The sequence below is a fragment of the Crinia signifera genome, chromosome 7, assembly GCF_055691185.1.
Source record: "Crinia signifera chromosome 7, ASM5569118v1, whole genome shotgun sequence".
NCBI lineage: Eukaryota > Metazoa > Chordata > Amphibia > Anura > Myobatrachidae > Crinia > Crinia signifera.
Genome location: NC_139223.1, coordinates 106,811,646 through 106,833,482, shown reverse-complemented (window position 1 = coordinate 106,833,482; position 21,837 = coordinate 106,811,646). Strand labels below are relative to the sequence as shown.

The 21,837-nt window shown below is 39.0% G+C and overlaps 39 non-coding genes and 8 pseudogenes across 39 annotated transcripts; all 47 read left to right on the top strand.

Annotated features, from left to right (window-relative positions):
- Positions 1 to 59: 59 nt before the first annotated feature.
- Positions 60 to 178, top strand: LOC146022657 (5S ribosomal RNA). The gene has a single exon (XR_014452103.1). It is a non-coding gene; the product is annotated as a 5S ribosomal RNA (ribosomal RNA).
- Positions 179 to 525: 347 nt separating this feature from the next.
- LOC146024623 (5S ribosomal RNA) lies at positions 526 to 644 on the top strand. Its single transcript, XR_014453995.1, has one exon. It is a non-coding gene; the product is annotated as a 5S ribosomal RNA (ribosomal RNA).
- Positions 645 to 988: 344 nt separating this feature from the next.
- LOC146022575 (5S ribosomal RNA) lies at positions 989 to 1,107 on the top strand. The gene has a single exon (XR_014452025.1). It is a non-coding gene; the product is annotated as a 5S ribosomal RNA (ribosomal RNA).
- A 347-nt stretch (positions 1,108 to 1,454) lies between these two features.
- Positions 1,455 to 1,573, top strand: LOC146023758 (5S ribosomal RNA). The gene has a single exon (XR_014453164.1). It is a non-coding gene; the product is annotated as a 5S ribosomal RNA (ribosomal RNA).
- Positions 1,574 to 1,917: 344 nt separating this feature from the next.
- Positions 1,918 to 2,036, top strand: LOC146025055 (5S ribosomal RNA; annotated as a pseudogene).
- A 347-nt stretch (positions 2,037 to 2,383) lies between these two features.
- On the top strand, positions 2,384 to 2,502 carry LOC146023757 (5S ribosomal RNA). The gene has a single exon (XR_014453163.1). It is a non-coding gene; the product is annotated as a 5S ribosomal RNA (ribosomal RNA).
- Positions 2,503 to 2,847: 345 nt separating this feature from the next.
- Positions 2,848 to 2,956, top strand: LOC146025219 (5S ribosomal RNA; annotated as a pseudogene).
- A 344-nt stretch (positions 2,957 to 3,300) lies between these two features.
- Positions 3,301 to 3,419, top strand: LOC146024427 (5S ribosomal RNA). The gene has a single exon (XR_014453809.1). It is a non-coding gene; the product is annotated as a 5S ribosomal RNA (ribosomal RNA).
- Positions 3,420 to 3,765: 346 nt separating this feature from the next.
- On the top strand, positions 3,766 to 3,884 carry LOC146023673 (5S ribosomal RNA). Its single transcript, XR_014453083.1, has one exon. It is a non-coding gene; the product is annotated as a 5S ribosomal RNA (ribosomal RNA).
- A 344-nt stretch (positions 3,885 to 4,228) lies between these two features.
- LOC146023701 (5S ribosomal RNA) lies at positions 4,229 to 4,347 on the top strand. Its single transcript, XR_014453110.1, has one exon. It is a non-coding gene; the product is annotated as a 5S ribosomal RNA (ribosomal RNA).
- A 346-nt stretch (positions 4,348 to 4,693) lies between these two features.
- LOC146023648 (5S ribosomal RNA) lies at positions 4,694 to 4,812 on the top strand. The gene has a single exon (XR_014453058.1). It is a non-coding gene; the product is annotated as a 5S ribosomal RNA (ribosomal RNA).
- Positions 4,813 to 5,157: 345 nt separating this feature from the next.
- LOC146023280 (5S ribosomal RNA) lies at positions 5,158 to 5,276 on the top strand. The gene has a single exon (XR_014452703.1). It is a non-coding gene; the product is annotated as a 5S ribosomal RNA (ribosomal RNA).
- A 344-nt stretch (positions 5,277 to 5,620) lies between these two features.
- Positions 5,621 to 5,739, top strand: LOC146024926 (5S ribosomal RNA; annotated as a pseudogene).
- A 346-nt stretch (positions 5,740 to 6,085) lies between these two features.
- Positions 6,086 to 6,204, top strand: LOC146021998 (5S ribosomal RNA). Its single transcript, XR_014451466.1, has one exon. It is a non-coding gene; the product is annotated as a 5S ribosomal RNA (ribosomal RNA).
- Positions 6,205 to 6,548: 344 nt separating this feature from the next.
- Positions 6,549 to 6,667, top strand: LOC146022656 (5S ribosomal RNA). The gene has a single exon (XR_014452102.1). It is a non-coding gene; the product is annotated as a 5S ribosomal RNA (ribosomal RNA).
- Positions 6,668 to 7,013: 346 nt separating this feature from the next.
- On the top strand, positions 7,014 to 7,132 carry LOC146023661 (5S ribosomal RNA). The gene has a single exon (XR_014453071.1). It is a non-coding gene; the product is annotated as a 5S ribosomal RNA (ribosomal RNA).
- A 344-nt stretch (positions 7,133 to 7,476) lies between these two features.
- LOC146024745 (5S ribosomal RNA) lies at positions 7,477 to 7,595 on the top strand (annotated as a pseudogene).
- Positions 7,596 to 7,941: 346 nt separating this feature from the next.
- LOC146021996 (5S ribosomal RNA) lies at positions 7,942 to 8,060 on the top strand. The gene has a single exon (XR_014451465.1). It is a non-coding gene; the product is annotated as a 5S ribosomal RNA (ribosomal RNA).
- A 345-nt stretch (positions 8,061 to 8,405) lies between these two features.
- LOC146025102 (5S ribosomal RNA) lies at positions 8,406 to 8,524 on the top strand (annotated as a pseudogene).
- A 346-nt stretch (positions 8,525 to 8,870) lies between these two features.
- On the top strand, positions 8,871 to 8,989 carry LOC146021716 (5S ribosomal RNA). The gene has a single exon (XR_014451193.1). It is a non-coding gene; the product is annotated as a 5S ribosomal RNA (ribosomal RNA).
- A 345-nt stretch (positions 8,990 to 9,334) lies between these two features.
- LOC146021553 (5S ribosomal RNA) lies at positions 9,335 to 9,453 on the top strand. The gene has a single exon (XR_014451033.1). It is a non-coding gene; the product is annotated as a 5S ribosomal RNA (ribosomal RNA).
- Positions 9,454 to 9,799: 346 nt separating this feature from the next.
- Positions 9,800 to 9,918, top strand: LOC146021530 (5S ribosomal RNA). Its single transcript, XR_014451012.1, has one exon. It is a non-coding gene; the product is annotated as a 5S ribosomal RNA (ribosomal RNA).
- Positions 9,919 to 10,262: 344 nt separating this feature from the next.
- LOC146023616 (5S ribosomal RNA) lies at positions 10,263 to 10,381 on the top strand. Its single transcript, XR_014453028.1, has one exon. It is a non-coding gene; the product is annotated as a 5S ribosomal RNA (ribosomal RNA).
- Positions 10,382 to 10,726: 345 nt separating this feature from the next.
- Positions 10,727 to 10,845, top strand: LOC146025264 (5S ribosomal RNA; annotated as a pseudogene).
- A 345-nt stretch (positions 10,846 to 11,190) lies between these two features.
- LOC146025123 (5S ribosomal RNA) lies at positions 11,191 to 11,309 on the top strand (annotated as a pseudogene).
- Positions 11,310 to 11,655: 346 nt separating this feature from the next.
- Positions 11,656 to 11,774, top strand: LOC146024055 (5S ribosomal RNA). Its single transcript, XR_014453451.1, has one exon. It is a non-coding gene; the product is annotated as a 5S ribosomal RNA (ribosomal RNA).
- Positions 11,775 to 12,118: 344 nt separating this feature from the next.
- LOC146023269 (5S ribosomal RNA) lies at positions 12,119 to 12,237 on the top strand. The gene has a single exon (XR_014452692.1). It is a non-coding gene; the product is annotated as a 5S ribosomal RNA (ribosomal RNA).
- A 346-nt stretch (positions 12,238 to 12,583) lies between these two features.
- Positions 12,584 to 12,702, top strand: LOC146021529 (5S ribosomal RNA). Its single transcript, XR_014451011.1, has one exon. It is a non-coding gene; the product is annotated as a 5S ribosomal RNA (ribosomal RNA).
- A 345-nt stretch (positions 12,703 to 13,047) lies between these two features.
- LOC146023672 (5S ribosomal RNA) lies at positions 13,048 to 13,166 on the top strand. The gene has a single exon (XR_014453082.1). It is a non-coding gene; the product is annotated as a 5S ribosomal RNA (ribosomal RNA).
- A 345-nt stretch (positions 13,167 to 13,511) lies between these two features.
- Positions 13,512 to 13,630, top strand: LOC146023103 (5S ribosomal RNA). Its single transcript, XR_014452531.1, has one exon. It is a non-coding gene; the product is annotated as a 5S ribosomal RNA (ribosomal RNA).
- Positions 13,631 to 13,975: 345 nt separating this feature from the next.
- LOC146023485 (5S ribosomal RNA) lies at positions 13,976 to 14,094 on the top strand. Its single transcript, XR_014452900.1, has one exon. It is a non-coding gene; the product is annotated as a 5S ribosomal RNA (ribosomal RNA).
- A 347-nt stretch (positions 14,095 to 14,441) lies between these two features.
- LOC146021995 (5S ribosomal RNA) lies at positions 14,442 to 14,560 on the top strand. The gene has a single exon (XR_014451464.1). It is a non-coding gene; the product is annotated as a 5S ribosomal RNA (ribosomal RNA).
- A 345-nt stretch (positions 14,561 to 14,905) lies between these two features.
- On the top strand, positions 14,906 to 15,025 carry LOC146025077 (5S ribosomal RNA; annotated as a pseudogene).
- Positions 15,026 to 15,369: 344 nt separating this feature from the next.
- On the top strand, positions 15,370 to 15,488 carry LOC146021993 (5S ribosomal RNA). The gene has a single exon (XR_014451462.1). It is a non-coding gene; the product is annotated as a 5S ribosomal RNA (ribosomal RNA).
- Positions 15,489 to 15,833: 345 nt separating this feature from the next.
- On the top strand, positions 15,834 to 15,952 carry LOC146023934 (5S ribosomal RNA). Its single transcript, XR_014453334.1, has one exon. It is a non-coding gene; the product is annotated as a 5S ribosomal RNA (ribosomal RNA).
- A 344-nt stretch (positions 15,953 to 16,296) lies between these two features.
- Positions 16,297 to 16,415, top strand: LOC146022306 (5S ribosomal RNA). The gene has a single exon (XR_014451770.1). It is a non-coding gene; the product is annotated as a 5S ribosomal RNA (ribosomal RNA).
- A 346-nt stretch (positions 16,416 to 16,761) lies between these two features.
- LOC146021528 (5S ribosomal RNA) lies at positions 16,762 to 16,880 on the top strand. Its single transcript, XR_014451010.1, has one exon. It is a non-coding gene; the product is annotated as a 5S ribosomal RNA (ribosomal RNA).
- Positions 16,881 to 17,225: 345 nt separating this feature from the next.
- On the top strand, positions 17,226 to 17,344 carry LOC146023473 (5S ribosomal RNA). Its single transcript, XR_014452889.1, has one exon. It is a non-coding gene; the product is annotated as a 5S ribosomal RNA (ribosomal RNA).
- A 344-nt stretch (positions 17,345 to 17,688) lies between these two features.
- On the top strand, positions 17,689 to 17,807 carry LOC146022572 (5S ribosomal RNA). Its single transcript, XR_014452022.1, has one exon. It is a non-coding gene; the product is annotated as a 5S ribosomal RNA (ribosomal RNA).
- A 346-nt stretch (positions 17,808 to 18,153) lies between these two features.
- On the top strand, positions 18,154 to 18,272 carry LOC146023739 (5S ribosomal RNA). The gene has a single exon (XR_014453146.1). It is a non-coding gene; the product is annotated as a 5S ribosomal RNA (ribosomal RNA).
- Positions 18,273 to 18,756: 484 nt separating this feature from the next.
- LOC146023462 (5S ribosomal RNA) lies at positions 18,757 to 18,875 on the top strand. Its single transcript, XR_014452878.1, has one exon. It is a non-coding gene; the product is annotated as a 5S ribosomal RNA (ribosomal RNA).
- Positions 18,876 to 19,219: 344 nt separating this feature from the next.
- On the top strand, positions 19,220 to 19,338 carry LOC146021992 (5S ribosomal RNA). The gene has a single exon (XR_014451461.1). It is a non-coding gene; the product is annotated as a 5S ribosomal RNA (ribosomal RNA).
- A 345-nt stretch (positions 19,339 to 19,683) lies between these two features.
- Positions 19,684 to 19,802, top strand: LOC146024601 (5S ribosomal RNA). Its single transcript, XR_014453973.1, has one exon. It is a non-coding gene; the product is annotated as a 5S ribosomal RNA (ribosomal RNA).
- Positions 19,803 to 20,146: 344 nt separating this feature from the next.
- LOC146021991 (5S ribosomal RNA) lies at positions 20,147 to 20,265 on the top strand. Its single transcript, XR_014451460.1, has one exon. It is a non-coding gene; the product is annotated as a 5S ribosomal RNA (ribosomal RNA).
- A 345-nt stretch (positions 20,266 to 20,610) lies between these two features.
- LOC146023731 (5S ribosomal RNA) lies at positions 20,611 to 20,729 on the top strand. Its single transcript, XR_014453138.1, has one exon. It is a non-coding gene; the product is annotated as a 5S ribosomal RNA (ribosomal RNA).
- Positions 20,730 to 21,073: 344 nt separating this feature from the next.
- LOC146022305 (5S ribosomal RNA) lies at positions 21,074 to 21,192 on the top strand. The gene has a single exon (XR_014451769.1). It is a non-coding gene; the product is annotated as a 5S ribosomal RNA (ribosomal RNA).
- A 346-nt stretch (positions 21,193 to 21,538) lies between these two features.
- On the top strand, positions 21,539 to 21,657 carry LOC146021527 (5S ribosomal RNA). Its single transcript, XR_014451009.1, has one exon. It is a non-coding gene; the product is annotated as a 5S ribosomal RNA (ribosomal RNA).
- Positions 21,658 to 21,837: the final 180 nt, after the last annotated feature.

The window sequence follows — 21,837 nt, the reverse complement described above, 5'->3', positions numbered from 1 at the left end:
CTTTTTTATTAGCTTACCTGGTGATAGAAGAGAAGAGGGCAAAAAAGAGCATGTATCTCACCTACAGCCATACCACATTGGATAGGCCCAATCTCGTCTGATCTTGGAAGCTAAGCAGTGTTGGGCCTGGTTAGTACTTTGGTGGGAGACCACATGGGAACACCTGGTGCTGTAGGTTTTTTCACATTACTGGCAAATTGTTTTTATTCTCTAGCTATTTAAATTGGAAACTTTTTCTTTTTATTGCCAGTACAGACATTTGGAAGAGGTCAAACAGACACAATAGCCATCACCTAAAGACTTACCACACTGTTTAGGCCCAATTCCAACTGCTTTTGGCAGCTAAACAGTGTATGAGCCTCTTTAGTAGTTTCATTTAAGATCCCCTGCTAATATCATGTCCTGTAGGTCTTTTTACATTACCAAAACATGATTTTTTTTAATTAAGCCAAAACAGTTAGGAAACTTTTTTATTAGCTTACCTGGTGATAGAAGTAGAAGAGGGCAAAAAAGTGCATGTATCTCACCTACAGCCATACCACATTGGATAGCCCCAATCTCGTCTGATCTTGGAAGCTAAGCAGTGTTGGGCCTGTTTAGTACTTGGGTGGGAGACCACATGGGAACACCAAGTGCTGTAGGTTTTTTCACATTACTGGCAAATTGTTTTTATTCTCTATCTATTTAAATTGGAAAGTTTTTCTTTTTATTGCCAGCACAGACATTTAGAAGAGGTCAAACATACACAATAGCCATCACCTAAAGACTTACCACACTGTTTAGGCCCAATTCCAACTGCTTTTGGCAGCTAAACAGTGTCGAGCCTCTTTAGTATTTTAATTTAAGATCCCCTGCTAATATCATGTCCTGTAGGTCTTTTTACATTACCAACACATGATTTTTTTCAGTAAGCAAAAACAGTTAGGAAGCTTTTTTATTAGCTTACCTGGTGATAGAAGAGAAGAGGGCAAAAAAGAGCATGTATCTCACCTACAGCCATACCACATTGGATAGGCCCAATCTCGTCTGATCTTGGAAGCTAAGCAGTGTTGGGCCTGGTTAGTACTTGGGTGGGGGACCACATGGGAACACCTGGTGCTGTAGGTTTTTTCACATTACTGGCAAATTGTTTTTATTCTCTAGCTATTTAAATTGGAAACTTTTTCTTTTTATTGCCAGTACAGACATTTGGAAGAGGTCAAACAGACACAATAGCCATCACCTAAAGACTTACCACACTGTTTAGGCCCAATTCCAACTGCTTTTGGCAGCTAAACAGTGTATGAGCCTCTTTAGTAGTTTCATTTAAGATCCCCTGCTAATATCATGTCCTGTAGGTCTTTTTACATTACCAAAACATGATTTTTTTTCATTAAGCCAAAACAGTTAGGAAACTTTTTTATTAGCTTACCTGGTGATAGAAGTAGAAGAGGGCAAAAAAGTGCATGTATCTCACCTACAGCCATACCACATTGGATAGCCCCAATCTCATCTGATCTTGGAAGCTAAGCAGTGTTGGGCCTGGTTAGTACTTGGGTGGGAGACCACATGGGAACACCAAGTGCTGTAGGTTTTTTCACATTACTGGCAAATTGTTTTTATTCTCTATCTATTTAAATTGGAAAGTTTTTCTTTTTATTGCCAGCACAGACATTTAGAAGAGGTCAAACATACACAATAGCCATCACCTAAAGACATACCACACTGTTTAGGCCCAATTCCAACTGCTTTTGGCAGCTAAACAGTGTTGAGCCTCTTTAGTATTTTAATTTAAGATCCCCTGCTAATATCATGTCCTGTAGGTCTTTTTACATTACCAACACATGATTTTTTTCAGTAAGCAAAAACAGTTAGGAAGCTTTTTTATTAGCTTACCTGGTGATAGAAGAGAAGAGGGCAAAAAAGAGCATGTATCTCACATACAGCCATACCACATTGGATAGGCCCAATCTCGTCTGATCTTGGAAGCTAAGCAGTGTTGGGCCTCGTTAGTACTTGGGTGGAAGACCACATGGGAACACCTGGTGCTGTAGGTTTTTTCACATTACTGGCAAATTGTTTTTATTCTCTAGCTATTTAAATTGGAAACTTTTTCTTTTTATTGCCAGTACAGACATTTGGAAGAGGTCAAACAGACACAATAGCCATCACCTAAAGACTTACCGCACTGTTTAGGCCCAATTCCAACTGCTTTTGGCAGCTAAACAGTGTATGAGCCTCTTTAGTAGTTTCATTTAAGATCCCCTGCTAATATCATGTCCTGTAGGTCTTTTTACATTACCAAAACATGATTTTTTTTCATTAAGCCAAAACAGTTAGGAAACTTTTTTATTAGCTTACCTGGTGATAGAAGTAGAAGAGGGCAAAAAAGTGCATGTATCTCACCTACAGCCATACCACATTGGATAGCCCCAATCTCATCTGATCTTGGAAGCTAAGCAGTGTTGGGCCTGGTTAGTACTTGGGTGGGAGACCACATGGGAACACCAAGTGCTGTAGGTTTTTTCACATTACTGGCAAATTGTTTTTATTCTCTATCTATTTAAATTGGAAAGTTTTTCTTTTTATTGCCAGCACAGACATTTAGAAGAGGTCAAACATACACAATAGCCATCACCTAAAGACATACCACACTGTTTAGGCCCAATTCCAACTGCTTTTGGCAGCTAAACAGTGTTGAGCCTCTTTAGTATTTTAATTTAAGATCCCCTGCTAATATCATGTCCTGTAGGTCTTTTTACATTACCAACACATGATTTTTTTCAGTAAGCAAAAACAGTTAGGAAGCTTTTTTATTAGCTTACCTGGTGATAGAAGTAGAAGAGGGCAAAAAAGTGCCTGTATCTCACCTACAGCCATACCACATTGGATATGCCTGATCTTGGAAGCTAAGCAGTGTTGGGCCTGGTTAGTACTTGGGTGGGAGACCACATATGAACACCAGGTGCTGTAGGTTTTTTCACATTACTGGCAAATTGTTTTTATTCTCTAGCTATTTAAATTGGAAACTTTTTCTTTTTATTGCCTGTAGAGACATTTGTAAGAGGTCAAACAGACACAATAGCCATCACCTAAAGACTTACCACACTGTTTAGGCCCAATTCCAACTGCTTTTGGCAGCTAAACAGTGTTGAGCCTCTTTAGTAGTTTAATTTAAGATCCCCTGCTAATATCATGTCCTGTAGGTATTTTTACATTACCAACACATGATTTTTTTCAGTAAGCAAAAACAGTTAGGAAGCTTTTTTATTAGCTTACCTGGTGATAGAAGAGAAGAGGTCAAAAAAGAGCATGTATCTCACCTACAGCCATACCACATTGGATAGGCCCAATCTCGTCTGATCTTGGAAGCTAAGCAGTGTTGGGCCTGGTTAGAACTTGGGTGGGAGACCACATGGGAACACCTGGTGCTGTAGGTTTTTTCACATTACTGGCAAATTGTTTTTATTCTCTAGCTATTTAAATTGGAAACTTTTTCTTTTTATTGCCAGTACAGACATTTGGAAGAGGTCAAACAGACACAATAGCCATCACCTAAAGACTTACCACACTGTTTATGCCCAATTCCAACTGCTTTTGGCAGCTAAACAGTGTATGAGCCTCTTTAGTAGTTTCATTTAAGATCCCCTGCTAATATCATGTCCTGTAGGTCTTTTTACATTACCAAAACATGATTTTTTTCATTAAGCCAAAACAGTTAGGAAACTTTTTTATTAGCTTACCTGGTGATAGAAGTAGAAGAGGGCAAAAAAGTGCATGTATCTCACCTACAGCCATACCACATTGGATAGGCCCAATCTTGTCTGATCTTGGAAGCTAAGCAGTGTTGGGCCTGGTTAGTACTTGGGTGGGAGACCACATGGGAACACCAGGTGCTGTAGGTTTTTTCACATTACTGGCAAATTGTTTTTATTCTCTATCTATTTAAATTGGAAACTTTTTCTTTTTATTGCCAGCACAGACATTTAGAAGAGGTCAAACATACACAATAGCCATCACCTAAAGACTTACCACACTGTTTAGGCCCAATTCCAACTGTTTTTGGCAGCTAAACAGTGTTGAGCCTCTTTAGTATTTTAATTTAAGATCCCCTGCTAATATCATGTCCTGTAGGTCTTTTTACATTACCAACACATGATTTTTTTCAGTAAGCAAAAACAGTTATGAAGCTTTTTTATTAGCTTACCTGGTGATAGAAGAGAAGAGGGCAAAAAAGAGCATGTATCTCACCTACAGCCATACCACATTGGATAGGCCCAATCTTGTCTGATCTTGGAAGCTAAGCAGTGTTGGGCCTGGTTAGTACTTGGGTGGGAGACCACATGGGAACACCTGGTGCTGTAGGTTTTTTCACATTACTGGCAAATTGTTTTTATTCTCTAGCTATTTAAATTGGAAACTTTTTCTTTTTATTGCCAGTACAGACATTTGGAAGAGGTCAAACAGACACAATAGCCATCACCTAAAGACTTACCACACTGTTTATGCCCAATTCCAACTGCTTTTGGCAGCTAAACAGTGTATGAGCCTCTTTAGTAGTTTCATTTAAGATCCCCTGCTAATATCATGTCCTGTAGGTCTTTTTACATTACCAAAACATGATTTTTTTCATTAAGCCAAAACAGTTAGGAAACTTTTTTATTAGCTTACCTGGTGATAGAAGTAGAAGAGGGCAAAAAAGTGCATGTATCTCACCTACAGCCATACCACATTGGATAGGCCCAATCTCATCTGATATTGGAAGCTAAGCAGTGTTGGGCCTGGTTAGTACTTTGGTGGGAGACCACATGGGAACACCAGGTGCTGTAGGTTTTTTCACATTACTGGCAAATTGTTTTTATTCTCTATCTATTTAAATTGGAAACTTTTTCTTTTTATTGCCAGCACAGACATTTAGAAGAGGTCAAACATACACAATAGCCATCACCTAAAGACTTACCACACTGTTTAGGCCCAATTCCAACTGCTTTTGGCAGCTAAACAGTGTTGAGCCTCTTTAGTAGTTTAATTTAAGATCCCCTGCTAATATCATGTCCTGTAGGTCTTTTTACATTGCCAACACATGATTTTTTTCAGTAAGCAAAAACAGTTACGAAACTTTTTTATTAGCTTACCTGGTGATAGAAGTAGAAGGGGGCAAAAAAGTGCCTGTATCTCACCTACAGCCATACCACATTGGATATGCCCAATCTCGTCTGATCTTGGAAGCTAAGCAGTGTTGGGTCTGTTTAGTACTTGGGTGGGAGACCACATGGGAACACCAGGTGCTGTAGGTTTTTTCACATTACTGGCAAATTGTTTTTATTCTCTAGCTATTTAAATTGGAAACTTTTTCTTTTTATTGCCTGTAGAGACATTTGTAAGAGGTCAAACAGACACATAAGCCATCACCTAAAGACTTACCACACTGTTTAGGCCCAATTCCAACTGCTTTTGGCAGCTAAACAGTGTTGAGCCTCTTTAGTAGTTTAATTTAAGATCCCCTGCTAATATCATGTCCTGTAGGTCTTTTTACATTACCAACACATGATTTTTTTCAGTAAGCAAAAACAGTTAGGAAGCTTTTTTATTAGCTTACCTGGTGATAGAAGAGAAGAGGTCAAAAAAGAGCATGTATCTCACCTACAGCCATACCACATTGGATAGGCCCAATCTCGTCTGATCTTGGAAGCTAAGCAGTGTTGGGCCTGGTTAGAACTTGGGTGGGAGACCACATGTGAACACCTGGTGCTGTAGGTGTTTTCACATTACTGGCAAATTGTTTTTATTCTCTAGCTATTTAAATTGGAAACTTTTTCTTTTTATTGCCAGTACAGACATTTGGAAGAGGTCAAACAGACACAATAGCCATCACCTAAAGACTTACCACACTGTTTAGGCCCAATTCCAACTGCTTTTGGCAGCTAAACAGTGTATGAGCCTCTTTAGTAGTTTCATTTAAGATCCCCTGCTAATATCATGTCCTGTAGGTCTTTTTACATTACCAAAACATGATTTTTTTCATTAAGCCAAAACAGTTAGGAAACTTTTTTATTAGCTTACCTGGTGATAGAAGTAGAAGAGGGCAAAAAAGTGCATGTATCTCACCTACAGCCATACCACATTGGATAGGCCCAATCTCGTCTGATCTTGGAAGCTAAGCAGTGTTGGGCCTGGTTAGTACTTGGGTGGGAGACCACATGGGAACACCAGGTGCTGTAGGTTTTTTCACATTACTGGCAAATTGTTTTTATTCTCTATCTATTTAAATTGGAAACTTTTTCTTTTTATTGCCAGCACAGACATTTAGAAGAGGTCAAACATACACAATAGCCATCACCTAAAGACTTACCACACTGTTTAGGCCCAATTCCAACTGCTTTTGGCAGCTAAACAGTGTTGAGCCTCTTTAGTAGTTTAATTTAAGATCCCCTGCTAATATCATGTCCTGTAGGTCTTTTTACATTACCAACACATGATTTTTTTCAGTAAGCAAAAACAGTTAGGAAGCTTTTTTATTAGCTTACCTGGTGATAGAAGAGAAGAGGGCAAAAAAGAGCGTGTATCTCACCTACAGCCATACCACATTGGATAGGCCCAATCTCGTCTGATCTTGGAAGCTAAGCAGTGTTGGGCCTGGTTAGTACTTTGGTGGGAGACCACATGGGAACACCTGGTGCTGTAGGTTTTTTCACATTACTGGCAAATTGTTTTTATTCTCTAGCTATTTAAATTGGAAACTTTTTCTTTTTATTGCCAGTACAGACATTTGGAAGAGGTCAAACAGACACAATAGCCATCACCTAAAGACTTACCACACTGTTTAGGCCCAATTCCAACTGCTTTTGGCAGCTAAACAGTGTATGAGCCTCTTTAGTAGTTTCATTTAAGATCCCCTGCTAATATCATGTCCTGTAGGTCTTTTTACATTACAAAAACATGATTTTTTTCATTAAGCCAAAACAGTTAGGAAACTTTTCTATTAGCTTACCTGGTGATAGAAGTAGAAGAGGGCAAAAAAGTGCATGTATCTCACCTACAGCCATACCACATTGGATAGGCCCAATCTCGTCTGATCTTGGAAGCTAAGCAGTGTTGGGCCTAGTTAGTACTTGGGTGGGAGACCACATGGGAACACCAGGTGCTGTAGGTTTTTTCACATTACTGGCAAATTGTTTTTATTCTCTATCTATTTAAATTGGAAACTTTTTCTTTTTATTGCCTGTAGAGACATTTGTAAGAGGTCAAACAGACACATAAGCCATCACCTAAAGACTTACGAGACTGTTTAGGCCCAATTCCAACTGCTTTTGGCAGCTAAACAGTGTTGAGCCTCTTTAGTAGTTTAATTTAAGATCCCCTGCTAATATCATGTCCTGTAGGTCTTTTTACATTACCAACACATGATTTTTTTCAGTAAGCAAAAACAGTTAGGAAGCTTTTTTATTAGCTTACCTGGTGATAGAAGAGAAGAGGTCAAAAAAGAGCATGTATCTCACCTACAGCCATACCACATTGGATAGGCCCAATCTCGTCTGATCTTGGAAGCTAAGCAGTGTTGGGCCTGGTTAGAACTTGGGTGGGAGACCACATGTGAACACCTGGTGCTGTAGGTTTTTTCACATTACTGGCAAATTGTTTTTATTCTCTAGCTATTTAAATTGGAAACTTTTTCTTTTTATTGCCAGTACAGACATTTGGAAGAGGTCAAACAGACACAATAGCCATCACCTAAAGACTTACCACACTGTTTAGGCCCAATTCCAACTGCTTTTGGCAGCTAAACAGTGTATGAGCCTCTTTAGTAGTTTCATTTAAGATCCCCTGCTAATATCATGTTCTGTAGGTCTTTTTACATTACCAAAACATGATTTTTTTCATTAAGCCAAAACAGTTAGGAAACTTTTTTATTAGCTTACCTGGTGATAGAAGTAGAAGAGGGCAAAAAAGTGCATGTATCTCACCTACAGCCATACCACATTGGATAGGCCCAATCTCGTCTGATCTTGGAAGCTAAGCAGTGTTGGGCCTGGTTAGTACTTGGGTGGGAGACCACATGGGAACACCAGGTGCTGTAGGTTTTTTCACATTACTGGCAAATTGTTTTTATTCTCTATCTATTTAAATTGGAAACTTTTTCTTTTTATTGCCAGCACAGACATTTAGAAGAGGTCAAACATACACAAAAGCCATCACCTAAAGACTTACCACACTGTTTAGGCCCAATTCCAACTGCTTTTGGCAGCTAAACAGTGTTGAGCCTCTTTAGTATTTTAATTTAAGATCCCCTGCTAATATCATGTCCTGTAGGTCTTTTTACATTACCAACACATGATTTTTTTCAGTAAGCAAAAACAGTTAGGAAACTTTTTTATTAGCTTACCTGGTGATAGAAGTAGAAGAGGGCAAAAAAGTGCCTGTATCTCACCTACAGCCGTGCCACGTTGGATATGCCCAATCTCGTCTGATGATGGAAGCTAAGCAGTGTTGGGCCTGGTTAGTACTTGGGTGGGAGACCACATGGGAACACCTGGTGCTGTAGGTTTTTTCACATTACTGGCAAATTGTTTTTATTCTCTAGCTATTTAAATTGGAAACTTTTTCTTTTTATTGCCAGTACAGACATTTGGAAGAGGTCAAACAGACACAATAGCCATCACCTAAAGACTTACCACACTGTTTAGGCCCAATTCCAACTGCTTTTGGCAGCTAAACAGTGTATGAGCCTCTTTAGTAGTTTCATTTAAGATCCCCTGCTAATATCATGTCCTGTAGGTCTTTTTACATTACCAAAACATGATTTTTTTCATTAAGCCAAAACAGTTAGGAAACTTTTTTATTAGCTTACCTGGTGATAGAAGTAGAAGAGGGCAAAAAAGTGCATGTATCTAACCTACAGCCATACCACATTGGATAGGCCCAATCTCATCTGATCTTGGAAGCTAAGCAGTGTTGGGCCTGGTTAGTACTTAGGTGGGAGACCACATGGGAACACCAGGTGCTGTAGGTTTTTTCACATTACTGGCAAATTGTTTTTATTCTCTATCTATTTAAATTGGAAACTTTTTCTTTTTATTGCCAGCACAGACATTTAGAAGAGGTCAAACATACACAATAGCCATCACCTAAAGACTTACCACACTGTTTAGGCCCAATTCCAACTGCTTTTGGCAGCTAAACAGTGTTGAGCCTCTTTAGTAGTTTAATTTAAGATCCCCTGCTAATATCATGTCCTGTAGGTCTTTTTACATTGCCAACACATGATTTTTTTCAGTAAGCAAAAACAGTTACGAAACTTTTTTATTAGCTTACCTGGTGATAGAAGTAGAAGAGGGCAAAAAAATGCCTGTATCTCACCTACAGCCATACCACATTGGATATGCCCAATCTCGTCTGATCTTGGAAGCTAAGCAGTGTTGGGCCTGGTTAGTACTTGGGTGGGAAACCACATGGGAACACCTGGTGCTGTAGGTTTTTTCACATTACTGGCAAATTGTTTTTATTCTCTAGCTATTTAAATTGGAAACTTTTTCTTTTTATTGCCAGTACAGACATTTGGAAGAGGTCAAACAGACACAATAGCCCTCACCTAAAGACTTACCACACTGTTTAGGCCCAATTCCAACTGCTTTTGGCAGCTAAACAGTGTATGAGCCTCTTTAGTAGTTTCATTTAAGATCCCCTGCTAATATCATGTCCTGTAGGTCTTTTTACATTACCAAAACATGATTTTTTTCATTAAGCCAAAACAGTTAGGAAACTTTTTTATTAGCTTACCTGGTGATAGAAGTAGAAGAGGGCAAAAAAGTGCATGTATCTAACCTACAGCCATACCACATTGGATAGGCCCAATCTCATCTGATCTTGGAAGCTAAGCAGTGTTGGGCCTGGTTAGTACTTGGGTGGGAGACCACATGGGAACACCAGGTGCTGTAGGTTTTTTCACATTACTGGAAAATTGTTTTTATTCTCTATCTATTTAAATTGGAAACTTTTTCTTTTTATTGCCAGCACAGACATTTAGAAGAGGTCAAACATACACAATAGCCATCACCTAAAGACTTACCACACTGTTTAGGCCCAATTCCAACTGCTTTTGGCAGCTAAACAGTGTTGAGCCTCTTTAGTAGTTTAATTTAAAATCCCCTGCTAATATCATGTCCTGTAGGTCTTTTTACATTGCCAACACATGATTTTTTTCAGTAAGCAAAAACAGTTACGAAACTTTTTTATTAGCTTACCTGGTGATAGAAGAGAAGAGGTCAAAAAAGAGCACGTATCTCACCTACAGCCATACCACATTGGATAGGCCCGATCTCGTCTGATCTTGGAAGCTAAGCAGTGTTGGGCCTGGTTAGTACTTGGGTGGGAGACCACATAGGAACACCTGGTGCTGTAGGTTTTTTCACATTACTGGCAAATTGTTTTTATTCTCTAGCTATTTAAATTGGAAACTTTTTCTTTTTATTGCCAGTACAGACATTTGGAAGAGGTCAAACAGACACAATAGCCATCACCTAAAGACTTACCACACTGTTTAGGCCCAATTCCAACTGCTTTTGGCAGCTAAACAGTGTTGAGCCTCTTTAGTAGTTTAATTTAAGATCCCCTGCTAATATCATGTCCTGTAGGTCTTTTTACATTGCCAACACATGATTTTTTTCAGTAAGCAAAAACAGTTACGAAACTTTTTTATTAGCTTACCTGGTGATAGAAGTAGAAGAGGGCAAAAAAGTGCCTGTATCTCACCTACAGCCGTGCCATGTTGGATATGCCCAATCTCGTCTGTTGATGGAAGCTAAGCAGTGTTGGGCCTGGTTTGTACTTGGGTGGGAGACCACATGGGAACACCAGGTGCTGTAGGTTTTTTCACATTACTGGCAAATTGTTTTTATTCTCTAGCTATTTAAATTGGAAACTTTTTCTTTTTATTGCCTGTAGAGACATTTGTAAAAGGTCAAACAGACACAATAGCCATCACCTAAAGACTTACCACACTGTTTAGGCCCAATTCCAACTGCTTTTGGCAGCTAAACAGTGTTGAGCCTCTTTAGTAGTTTAATTTAAGATCCCCTGCTAATATCATGTCCTGTAGGTCTTTTTACATTGCCAACACATGATTTTTTTCAGTAAGCAAAAACAGTTACGAAACTTTTTTATTAGCTTACCTGGTGATAGAAGTAGAAGAGGGCAAAAAAGTGCCTGTATCTCACCTACAGTCGTGCCACGTTGGATATGCCCAATCTCGTCTGATGATGGAAGCTAAGCAGTGTTGGGCCTGGTTAGTACTTGGGTGGGAGACCACATGGGAACACCAGGTGCTGTAGGTTTTTTCACATTACTGGCAAATTGTTTTTATTCTCTAGCTATTTAAATTGGAAACTTTTTCCTTTTATTGCCAGTACAGACATTTGGAAGAGGTCAAACAGACACAATAGCCATCACCTAAAGACTTACCACACTGTTTAGGCCCAATTCCAACTGCTTTTGGCAGCTAAACAGTGTATGAGCCTCTTTAGTAGTTTCATTTAAGATCCCCTGCTAATATCATGTCCTGTAGGTCTTTTTACATTACCAAAACATGATTTTTTTCATTAAGCCAAAACAGTTAGGAAACTTTTTTATTAGCTTACCTGGTGATAGAAGTAGAAGAGGGCAAAAAAGTGCATGTATCTCACCTACAGCCATACCACATTGGATAGGCCCAATCTCGTCTGATCTTGGAAGCTAAGCAGTGTTGGGCCTGGTTAGTACTTGGGTGGGAGACCACATGGGATCACCAGGTGCTGTAGGTTTTTTCACATTACTGGCAAATTGTTTTTATTCTCTATCTATTTAAATTGGAAACTTTTTCTTTTTATTGCCTGTAGAGACATTTGTAAGAGGTCAAACAGACACAATGGCCATCACCTAAAGACTTACCACACTGTTTAGGCCCAATTCCAACTGCTTTTGGCAGCTAAACAGTGTTGAGCCTCTTTAGTAGTTTAATTTAAGATCCCCTGCTAATATCATGTCCTGTAGGTCTTTTTACATTACCAACACATGATTTTTTTCAGTAAGCAAAAACAGTTAGGAAGCTTTTTTATTAGCTTACCTGGTGATAGAAGAGAAGAGGGCAAAAAAGAGCATGTGTCTCACCTACAGCCATACCACATTGGATAGGCCCAATCTCGTCTGATCTTGGAAGCCAAGCAGTGTTGGGCCTGGTTAGTACTTGGGTGGGAGACCACATGGGAACACCTGGTGCTGTAGGTTTTTTCACATTACTGGCAAATTGTTTTTATTCTCTAGCTATTTAAATTGGAAACTTTTTCTTTTTATTGCCAGTACAGACATTTGGAAGAGGTCAAACAGACACAATAGCCATCACCTAAAGACTTACCACACTGTTTAGGCCCAATTCCAACTGCTTTTGGCAGCTAAACAGTGTATGAGCCTCTTTAGTAGTTTCATTTAAGATCCCCTGCTAATATCATGTCCTGTAGGTCTTTTTACATTACCAAAACATGATTTTTTTCATTAAGCCAAAACAGTTAGGAAACTTTTTTATTAGCTTACCTGGTGATAGAAGTAGAAGAGGGCAAAAAAGTGCATGTATCTCACCTACAGCCATACCACATTGGATAGGCCCAATCTCATCTGATCTTGGAAGCTAAGCAGTGTTGGGCCTGGTTAGTACTTGGGTGGGAGACCACATGGGAACACCAGGTGCTGTAGGTTTTTTCACATTACTGGCAAATTGTTTTTATTCTCTATCTATTTAAATTGGAAACTTTTTCTTTTTATTGCCAGCACAGACATTTAGAAGAGGTCAAACATACACAATAGCCATCACCTAAAGACTTACCACACTGTTTAGGCCCAATTCCAACTGCTTTTGGCAGCTAAACAGTGTTGAGCCTCTTTAGTAGTTTAATTTAAGATCCCCTGCTAATATCATGTCCTGTAGGTCTTTTTACATTGCCAACACATAATTTTTTTCAGTAAGCAAAAACAGTTACGAAACTTTTTTATTAGCTTACCTGGTGATAGAAGTAGAAGAGGGCAAAAAAGTGCCTGTATCTCACCTACAGCCATACCACATTGGATAGGCCCAATCTTGTCTGATCTTGGAAGCTAAGCAGTGTTGGGCCTGGTTAGTACTTGGGTGGGAGACCACATGGGAACACCAGGTGCTGTAGGTTTTTTCACATTACTGGCAAATTGTTTTTATTCTCTATCTATTTAAATTGGAAACTTTTTCTTTTTATTGCCAGCACAGACATTTAGAAGAGGTCAAACATACACAATAGCCATCACCTAAAGACTTACCACACTGTTTAGGCCAAATTCCAACTGCTTTTGGCAGCTAAACAGTGTTGAGCCTCTTTAGTATTTTAGTTTAAGATCCCCTGCTAATATCATGTCCTGTAGGTCTTTTTACATTGCCAACACATGATTTTTTTCAGTAAGCAAAAACAGTTACGAAACTTTTTTATTAGCTTACCTGGTGATAGAAGTAGAAGAGGGCAAAAAAGTGCCTGTATCTCACCTACAGCCATACCACATTGGATTTGTCCAATCTCGTCTGATCTTGGAAGCTAAGCAGTGTTGGGCCTGGTTAGTACTTGGGTGGGAGACCACATGGGAACACCTGGTGCTGTAGGTTTTTTCACATTACTGGCAAATTGTTTTTATTCTCTAGCTATTTAAATTGGAAACTTTTTCTTTTTATTGCCAGCACAGACATTTAGAAGAGGTCAAACATACACAATAGCCATCACCTAAAGACTTACCACACTGTTTAGGCCCAATTCCAACTGCTTTTGGCAGCTAAACAGTGTTGAGCCTCTTTAGTAGTTTAATTTAAGATCCCCTTATAATATCATGTCCTGTAGGTCTATTTACATTGCCAACACATGATTTTTTTCAGTAAGCAAAAACAGTTACGAAACTTTTTTATTAGCTTACCTGGTGATAGAAGTAGAAGAGGGCAAAAAAGTGCCTGTATCTCACCTACAGCCATACCACATTGGATATGCCCAATCTCGTCTGATCTTGGAAGCTAAGCAGTGTTGGGCCTGGTTAGTACTTGGGTGGGAGACCACATGGGAACACCAGGTGCTGTAGGTTTTTTCACATTACTGGCAAATTGTTTTTATTCTCTAGCTATTTAAATTGGAAACTTTTTCTTTTTATTGCCTGTAGAGACATTTGTAAGAGGTCAAACAGACACAATAGCCATCACCTAAAGACTTACCACACTGTTTAGGCCCAATTCCAACTGCTTTTGGCAGCTAAACAGTGTATGAGCCTCTTTAGTAGTTTCATTTAAGATTCCCTGCTAATATCATGTCCTGTAGGTCTTTTTACATTACCAAAACATGATTTTTTTCATTAAGCCAAAACAGTTAGGAAACTTTTTTATTAGCTTACCTGGTGATAGAAGTAGAAGAGGGCAAAAAAAGTGCAGGTATCTCACCTACAGCCATACCACATTGGATAGGCCCAATCTCGTCTGATCTTGGAAGCTAAGCAGTGTTGGGCCTGGTTAGTACTTGGGTGGGAGACCACATGGGAACACCAGGTGCTGTAGGTTTTTTCACATTACTGGCAAATTGTTTTTATTCTCTATCTATTTAAATTGGAAACTTTTTCTTTTTATTGCCAGCACAGACATTTAGAAGAGGTCAAACATACACAATAGCCATCACCTAAAGACTTACCACACTGTTTAGGCCCAATTCCAACTGCTTTTGGCAGCTAAACAGTGTTGAGCCTCTTTAGTAGTTTAATTTAAGATCCCCTGCTAATATCATGTCCTGTAGGTCTTTTTACATTGCCAACACATGATTTTTTTCAGTAAGCAAAAACAGTTACGAAACTTTTTTATTAGCTTACCTGGTGATAGAAGTAGAAGAGGGCAAAAAAGTGGCTGTATCTCACCTACAGCCATACCACATTGGATATGCCCAATCTCGTCTGATTTTTGGAAGCTAAGCAGTGTTGGGCCTGGTTAGTGCTTGGGTGGTAGACCACATGGGAACACCTGGTGCTGTAGGTTTTTTCACATTACTGGCAAATTGTTTTTATTCTCTAGCTATTTAAATTGGAAACTTTTTCTTTTTATTGCCTGTAGAGACATTTGTAAGAGGTCAAACAGACACAATAGCCATCACCTAAAGACTTACCACACTGTTTAGGCCCAATTCCAACTGCTTTTGGCAGCTAAACAGTGTTGAGCTCTTTAGTAGTTTAATTTAAGATCCCCTGCTAATATCATGTCCTGTAGGTCTTTTTACATTACCAAAACATGATTTTTTTCATTAAGCCAAAACAGTTAGGAAACTTTTTTATTAGCTTACCTGGTGATAGAAGTAGAAGAGGGCAAAAAAGTGCATGTATCTCACCTACAGCCATACCACATTGGATAGGCCCAATCTCGTCTGATCTTGGAAGCTAAGCAGTGTTGGGCCTGGTTAGTACTTGGGTGGGAGACCACATGGGAACACCAGGTGCTGTAGGTTTTTTCACATTACTGGCAAATTGTTTTTATTCTCTATCTATTTAAATTGGAAACTTTTTCTTTTTATTGCCAGCACAGACATTTAGAAGAGGTCAAACATACACAATAGCCATCACCTAAAGACTTACCACACTGTTTAGGCCCAATTCCAACTGCTTTTGGCAGCTAAACAGTGTTGAGCCTCTTTAGTAGTTTAATTTAAGATCCCCTGCTAATATCATGTCCTGTAGGTCTTTTTACATTGCCAACACATGATTTTTTTCAGTAAGCAAAAACAGTTACAAAACTTTTTTATTAGCTTACCTGGTGATAGAAGTAGAAGAGGGCAAAAAAGTGCCTGTATCTCACCTACAGCCATACCACATTGGATATGCCTAATCTCGTCTGATCTTGGAAGCTAAGCAGTGTTGTGCCTGGTTAGTACTTGGGTGGGAGACCACGTGGGAACACCAGGTGCTGTAGGTTTTTTCACATTACTGGCAAATTGTTTTTATTCTCTAGCTATTTAAATTGGAAACTTTTTCTTTTTATTGCCTGTAGAGACATTTGTAAGAGGTCAAACAGACACAATAGCCATCACCTAAAGACTTACCACACTGTTTAGGCCCAATTCCAACTGCTTTTGGCAGCTAAACAGTGTTGAGCCTCTTTAGTAGTTTAATTTAAGATCCCCTGCTAATATCATGTCCTGTAGGTCTTTTTACATTACCAACACATGATTTTTTTCAGTAAGCAAAAACAGTTAGGAAGCTTTTTTATTAGCTTACCGGGTGATAGAAGAGAAGAGGTAAAAAAAGAGCATGTATCTCACCTACAGCCATACCACATTGGATAGGCCCAATCTCGTCTGATCTTGGAAGCTAAGCAGTGTTGGGCCTGGTTAGTACTTGGGTGGGAGACCACATGGGAACACCTGGTGCTGTAGGTTTTTTCACATTACTGGCAAATTGTTTTTATTCTCTAGCTATTTAAATTGGAAACTTTTTCTTTTTATTGCCAGTACAGACATTTGGAAGAGGTCAAACAGACACAATAGCCATCACCTAAAGACTTACCACACTGTTTAGGCCCAATTCCAACTGCTTTTGGCAGCTAAACAGTGTATGAGCCTCTTTAGTAGTTTCATTTAAGATCCCCTGCTAATATCATGTCCTGTAGGTCTTTTTACATTACCAAAACATGATTTTTTTCATTAAGCCAAAACAGTTAGGAAACTTTTTTATTAGCTTACCTGGTGATAGAAGTAGAAGAGGGCAAAAAAGTGCATGTATCTCACCTACAGCCATACCACATTGGATAGGCCCAATCTCATCTGATCTTGGAAGCTAAGCAGTGTTGGGCCTGGTTAGTACTTGGGTGGGAGACCACATGGGAACACCAGGTGCTGTAGGTTTTTTCACATTACTGGCAAATTGTTTTTATTCTTTATCTATTTAAATTGGAAACTTTTTCTTTTTATTGCCAGCACAGACATTTAGAACAGGTCAAACATACACAATAGCCATCACCTAAAGACTTACCACACTGTTTAGGCCCAATTCCAACTGCTTTTGGCAGCTAAACAGTGTTGAGCCTCTTTAGTAGTTTAATTTAAGATCCCCTGCTAATATCATGTCCTGTAGGTGTTTTTACATTGCCAACACATGATTTTTTTCAGTAAGCAAAAACAGTTACGAAACTTTTTTATTAGCTTAACTGGTGATAGAAGTAGAAGAGGGCAAAAAAGTGCATGTATCTCACCTACAGCCATACCACATTGGATATGCCCAATCTCGTCTGATCTTGGAAGCTAAGCAGTGTTGGGCCTGGTTAGTACTTGGGTGGGAGACCACATGGGAACACCAGGTGCTGTAGGTTTTTTCACATTACTGGCGAATTGTTTTTATTCTCTAGCTATTTAAATTGGAAACTTTTTCTTTTTATTGCCTGTAGAGACATTTGTAAGAGGTCAAACAGACACAATAGCCATCACCTAAAGACTTACCACACTGTTTAGGCCCAATTCCAACTGCTTTTGGCAGCTAAACAGTGTTGAGCCTCTTTAGTAGTTTAATTTAAGATCCCCTGCTAATATCATGTCCTGTAGGTCTTTTTACATTACCAACACATGATTTTTTTCAGTAAGCAAAAACAGTTAGGAAGCTTTTTTATTAGCTTACCTGGTGATAGAAGAGAAGAGGGCAAAAAAGAGCATGTATCTCACCTACAGCCATACCACATTGGATAGGCCCAATCTCGTCTGATCTTGGAAGCTAAGCAGTGTTGGGCCTGGTTAGTACTTTGGTGGGAGACCTCATGGGAACACCTGGTGCTGTAGGTTTTTTCACATTACTGGCAAATTGTTTTTATTCTCTAGCTATTTAAATTGGAAACTTTTTCTTTTTATTGCCAGTACAGACATTTAGAAGAGGTCAAACAGACACAATAGCCATCACCTAAAGACTTACCACACTGTTTAGGCCCAATTCCAACTGCTTTTGGCAGCTAAACAGTGTATGAGCCTCTTTAGTAGTTTCATTTAAGATCCCCTGCTAATATCATGTCCTGTAGGTCTTTTTACATTACCAAAACATGATTTTTTTAATTAAGCCAAAACAGTTAGGAAACTTTTTTATTAGCTTACCTGGTGATAGAAGTAGAAGAGGGCAAAAAAGTGCGTGTATCTCACCTACAGCCATACCACATTGGATAGCCCCAATCTCGTCTGATCTTGGAAGCTAAGCAGTGTTGGGCCTGGTTAGTACTTGGGTGGGAGACCACATGGGAACACCTGGTGCTGTTGGTTTTTTCACATTACTGGCAAATTGTTTTTATTCTCTAGCTATTTAAATTGGAAACTTTTTCTTTTTATTGCCAGTACAGACATTTGGAAGAGGTCAAACAGACACAATAGCCATCACCTAAAGACTTACCAAATTGTTTTTATTCTCTATCTCTATCAAATTGTTTTTATTCTCTATCTATTTAAATTGGAAACTTTTTCTTTTTATTGCCAGCACAGACATTTAGAAGAGGTCAAACATACACAATAGCCATCACCTAAAGACTTACCACACTGTTTAGGCCCAATTCCAACTGCTTTTGGCAGCTAAACAGTGTTGAGCCTTTTTAGTAGTTTAATTTAAGATCCCCTGCTAATATCATGTCCTGTAGGTCTTTTTACATTGCCAACACATGATTTTTTTCAGTAAGCAAAAACAGTTACGAAACTTTTTTATTAGCTTACCTGGTGATAGAAGTAGAAGAGGGCAAAAAAGTGCCTGTATCTCACCTACAGCCATACCACATTGGATATGCCCAATCTCGTCTGATCTTGGAAGCTAAGCAGTGTTGGGCCTGGTTAGTACTTGGGTGGGAGACCACATGGGAACACCAGGTGCTGTAGGTTTTTTCACATTACTGGCAAATTGTTTTTATTCTCTAGCTATTTAAATTGGAAACTTTTTCTTTTTATTGCATGTAGAGACATTTGTAAGAGGTCAAACAGACACAATAGCCATCACCTAAAGACTTACCACACTGTTTAGGCCCAATTCCAACTGCTTTTGGCAGCTAAACAGTGTTGAGCCTCTTTAGTAGTTTAATTTAAGATCCCCTGCTTATATCATGTCCTGTAGGTCTTTTTACATTACCAACACATGATTTTTTTCAGTAAGCAAAAACAGTTAGGAAGCTTTTTTATTAGCTTACCTGGTGATAGAAGAGAAGAGGTCAAAAAAGAGCATGTATCTCACCTACAGCCATACCACATTGGATAGGCCCAATCTCGTCTGATCTTGGAAGCTAAGCAGTGTTGGGCCTGGTTAGTACTTGGGTGGGAGACCACATGGGAACACCAGGTGCTGTAGGTTTTTTCACATTTCTGGCAAATTGTTTTTATTCTCTATCTATTTAAATTGGAAACTTTTTCTTTTTATTGCCAGCACAGACATTTAGAAGAGGTCAAACATACACAATAGCCATCACCTAAAGACTTACCACACTGTTTAGGCCCAATTCCAACTGCTTTTGGCAGCTAAACAGTGTTGAGCCTCTTTAGTCGTTTAATTTAAGATCCCCTGCTAATATCATGTCCTGTAGGTCTTTTTACATTGCCAACACATGATTTTTTTCAGTAAGCAAAAACAGTTACGAAACTTTTTTATTAGCTTACCTGGTGATAGAAGTAGAAGAGGGCAAAAAAGTGGCTGTATCTCACCTACAGCCATACCACATTGGATATGCCCAATCTCGTCTGATTTTGGAAGCTAAGCAGTGTTGGGCCTGGTTAGTGCTTGGGTGGTAGACCACATGGGAACACCTGGTGCTGTAGGTTTTTTCACATTACTGGCAAATTGTTTTTATTCTCTAGCTATTTAAATTGGAAACTTTTTCTTTTTATTGCCTGTAGAGACATTTGTAAGAGGTCAAACAGACACAATAGCCATCACCTAAAGACTTACCACACTGTTTAGGCCCAATTCCAACTGCTTTTGGCAGCTAAACAGTGTTGAGCTCTTTAGTAGTTTAATTTAAGATCCCCTGCTAATATCATGTCCTGTAGGTCTTTTTACATTACCAAAACATGATTTTTTTCATTAAGCCAAAACAGTTAGGAAACTTTTTTATTAGCTTACCTGGTGATAGAAGTAGAAGAGGGCAAAAAAGTGCATGTATCTCACCTACAGCCATACCACATTGGATAGGCCCAATCTCGTCTGATCTTGGAAGCTAAGCAGTGTTGGGCCTGGTTAGTACTTGGGTGGGAGACCACATGGGAACACCAGGTGCTGTAGGTTTTTTCACATTACTGGCAAATTGTTTTTATTCTCTATCTATTTAAATTGGAAACTTTTTCTTTTTATTGCCAGCACAGACATTTAGAAGAGGTCAAACATACACAATAGCCATCACCTAAAGACTTACCACACTGTTTAGGCCCAATTCCAACTGCTTTTGGCAGCTAAACAGTGTTGAGCCTCTTTAGTAGTTTAATTTAAGATCCCCTGCTAATATCATGTCCTGTAGGTCTTTTTACATTGCCAACACATGATTTTTTTCAGTAAGCAAAAACAGTTACAAAACTTTTTTATTAGCTTACCTGGTGATAGAAGTAGAAGAGGGCAAAAAAGTGCCTGTATCTCACCTACAGCTATACCACATTGGATATGCCCAATCTCGTCTGATCTTGGAAGCTAAGCAGTGTTGTGCCTGGTTAGTACTTGGGTGGGAGACCACGTGGGAACACCAGGTGCTGTAGGTTTTTTCACATTACTGGCAAATAGTTTTTATTCTCTAGCTATTTAAATTGGAAACTTTTTCTTTTTATTGCCTGTAGAGACATTTGTAAGAGGTCAAACAGACACAATAGCCATCACCTAAAGACTTACCACACTGTTTAGGCCCAATTCCAACTGCTTTTGGCAGCTAAACAGTGTTGAGCCTCTTTAGTAGTTTAATTTAAGATCCCCTGCTAATATCATGTCCTGTAGGTCTTTTTACATTACCAACACATGATTTTTTTCAGTAAGCAAAAACAGTTAGGAAGCTTTTTTATTAGCTTACCGGGTGATAGAAGAGAAGAGGTCAAAAAAGAGCATGTATCTCACCTACAGCCATACCACATTGGATAGGCCCAATCTCGTCTGATCTTGGAAGCTAAGCAGTGTTGGGCCTGGTTAGTACTTGGGTGGGAGACCACATGGGAACACCTGGTGCTGTAGGTTTTTTCACATTACTGGCAAATTGTTTTTATTCTCTAGCTATTTAAATTGGAAACTTTTTCTTTTTATTGCCAGTACAGACATTTGGAAGAGGTCAAACAGACACAATAGCCATCACCTAAAGACTTACCACACTGTTTAGGCCCAATTCCAACTGCTTTTGGCAGCTAAACAGTGTATGAGCCTCTTTAGTAGTTTCATTTAAGATCCCCTGCTAATATCATGTCCTGTAGGTCTTTTTACATTACCAAAACATGATTTTTTTCATTAAGCCAAAACAGTTAGGAAACTTTTTTATTAGCTTACCTGGTGATAGAAGTAGAAGAGGGCAAAAAAGTGCATGTATCTCACCTACAGCCATACCACATTGGATAGGCCCAATCTCATCTGATCTTGGAAGCTAAGCAGTGTTGGGCCTGGTTAGTACTTGGGTGGGAGACCACATGGGAACACCAGGTGCTGTAGGTTTTTTCACATTACTGGCAAATTGTTTTTATTCTTTATCTATTTAAATTGGAAACTTTTTCTTTTTATTGCCAGCACAGACATTTAGAACAGGTCAAACATACACAATAGCCATCACCTAAAGACTTACCACACTGTTTAGGCCCAATTCCAACTGCTTTTGGCAGCTAAACAGTGTTGAGC